Here is a 2,528-nt window from a genome sequence, read left to right as displayed (position 1 = left end):
TTCCATAGCCTTCTTTGGGCCTTGTGAAGAATTAGCAAGGGCTCTCCAGAGCTCAACATATTGCGCCGCAGGTGCAAAAAAGGCAAAAAATATGTGCGCACTGAAAATTCATTTTGTAATTTTTTTCTTCTTATTTATTTATTTATTTTATTTATTTATTTATTTATTTATTTATTTATTTCATAATACTGCAGGCCACTGCTTGGCCCAAGCAGGAGTGAACATATAATGTTACATAACCAAAAGAATAAAGTTATTCAATATTAGCAGCACACGGAAACCAAAAGAATAAACTTATACAATGTTAGCAGCGCACGGATACCAAAAGAATAAACCAAACGAATAAACTTATACAATATCAGCAGCACACGTATACAAAACATACATATAATCAATATTAGCAGGTAAATAGACGATTTAATGCTTGTATACTGATATGTATCATCTAGCGGTGAAAGAAACACTACATAAGGAAAACAGTCTTTTTTTTTCACGCAGTTAATTGTTCTCTCGAGCCAAACTTGGATTGTAATATCTGAAAAACCTAGGCACTAAACAAAAAAAACAAGTAAAAAGAAACTTGTTCAAGCTCCCCCCCCCCCCCCCCCGCCCTCCCACTGAAAATGTACTTCCGGCGCACCTGCTTGGAGATCGACCGGGAAGCCGATTCTACTCAGTATCTGCCTGCCGGTTTTCGTGCGAAGGAGTCGCTCTCGCTGTGCGAGGAGGAGAGAGTCTCTGATTTCGTCAAAGGTGTTGTGAAGTCCCAGTGCTTTGAGTTTGGCGTTGGTCATATACAGGGGCAATCTGAGGACGAGTTTGTATGCCGTGCGGATCAACGCGTCCGCCTTCTTGAAGTCTTGTCTGAGAAGAGTGTGATACGGAAGACCGTAAGAGGTGCGGCTGAGGACAAACGCCTGCAACCAGTCTTGTGTCTTCTTCTCGCATGCCCTTTCTGTTCCTGGCCACCCGGCGTATCATTCGGGCGATTTGCTGGGTGGCGTGGGACAGGAGCTTGAGGGTGTGTGTGGCTTTGCGGTCGCTTTGTATCCAGAGACCGAGTATGCGGACTAGAGGGGTTTCCTAGACCTGGGTGCCGTGAAGTAGGACGTTGATCGCGGTGTCTTGGGATTTGTAAGCAAACACCTTGACTCCGATTACTTCTGATTTCTCAGGGGCACATCGCAGGCCATGGCATATCGCTTCTCTTTCGACGCATGTCGCCGCCACTTGTAGCGCTTGTTCCTTGGCCGCCAAAGAGCCTTTGGTGGTCCAGATGGTGATATCGTCCGCATACAGAGTGAATCCGATGTCGGGGACTTTTTGCAGCGCATTTGCCACTCCAATCATGGCGATGTTAAATAGGAGCGGGGAGATGATGGATCCCTGCGGCGTGCCCTTGTTGGGCATGCTCTTGACGTCGGAGCGTGTTTCGCCTATGCCAATCGTGGCCGTGCGGTTCGAGAGGAAAATTCTTCACGTACTGGAATACCCGTTCGCCAGAGTGGAGGTTATTCAGTTCGTTCAGGATGGCGTCATGCGCGACGTTGTCGAAAGCTCCCTTGAGATCGAGAGCCATGATGACGTGCTCGCACTCTCTCGGTATGCCGACAAGGACCTCGTTATGCAGAAGGAGGAAGGCGTCTTGCATAGAGAGATCCGCCCGGAATCCCAGCATCGATGGGTGGAAAAGGCTGTTTTCTTCTAAGTACTTTTGCAGTCTTGTTTGCACTATTCTTTCGTAAAACTTGCCGAGGCACGATGTAAGCGAGATGGGCCGGAGGGCTTCAATTGTAGGTTGTTTCCCGGGTTCGGGGATTAGGATCATCTCCGAATGTTTCCATTCATCCGGGATGACGTTCTTCTCCCAGAGCGAATCATTGATATATTCTGTCAGGTCTCGAATTTGAGCGTTGCTGAGGTTCCGGATCATTGCGTTGTTGATACGGTCCGCGCCCGCCGCCGTATTCCGGATGCACGAACAGGCTGCAGCGTATACTTCCACCGTAGTGATGGGAGCGTCCAGGGCCGAATTGGGATTTCCTCGGTACTCGACCGTGCTCGGCGGTGTCGGCGTTGTGCCAACGTATCTGTTTTCCAGGGCTCGGAGTAGCGCTGCATCGTCTCCTAGGAACAGATGAGCGATGCGCCTTAGCGTACGAGTTGATTCAGTCTTGGACTTCGTGGGATCGATTAGGTTCCGCAGGACAGTCCAAGTGCGCGATGTTCCCAGCGTACCCCTCAGCGACTCGCAGAATTGTTGCCAATTCCTTTGAGAAAGCTGTAGGGCATACATTTGGGCCTCCCCTGTGAGTGTTGCGATGCGTTTCTTTAGGGGACGATTCAGGCGTTGACGCTTCCACTGTCGCACTAGTTTGATCATTTGCTGCCATAGCTTGAGCAGGCACCGATCGATTTCCGGCGATTCCGGCGTACACTGTACTATCTCGGTAGCGGAAGCATGCGCCTGTGTTATGGCATCGCACCAATCCGAGAGCGACTCGATGGCGCTCTCTGAAATTTCTGAC

Source organism: Amblyomma americanum, chromosome 1 (assembly GCF_052857255.1).
Source record: "Amblyomma americanum isolate KBUSLIRL-KWMA chromosome 1, ASM5285725v1, whole genome shotgun sequence".
NCBI classification, from domain to species: domain Eukaryota; kingdom Metazoa; phylum Arthropoda; class Arachnida; order Ixodida; family Ixodidae; genus Amblyomma; species Amblyomma americanum.
The sequence above is the reverse complement of the archived record's forward strand: the minus strand, read 5'-3'. Positions refer to the sequence as shown.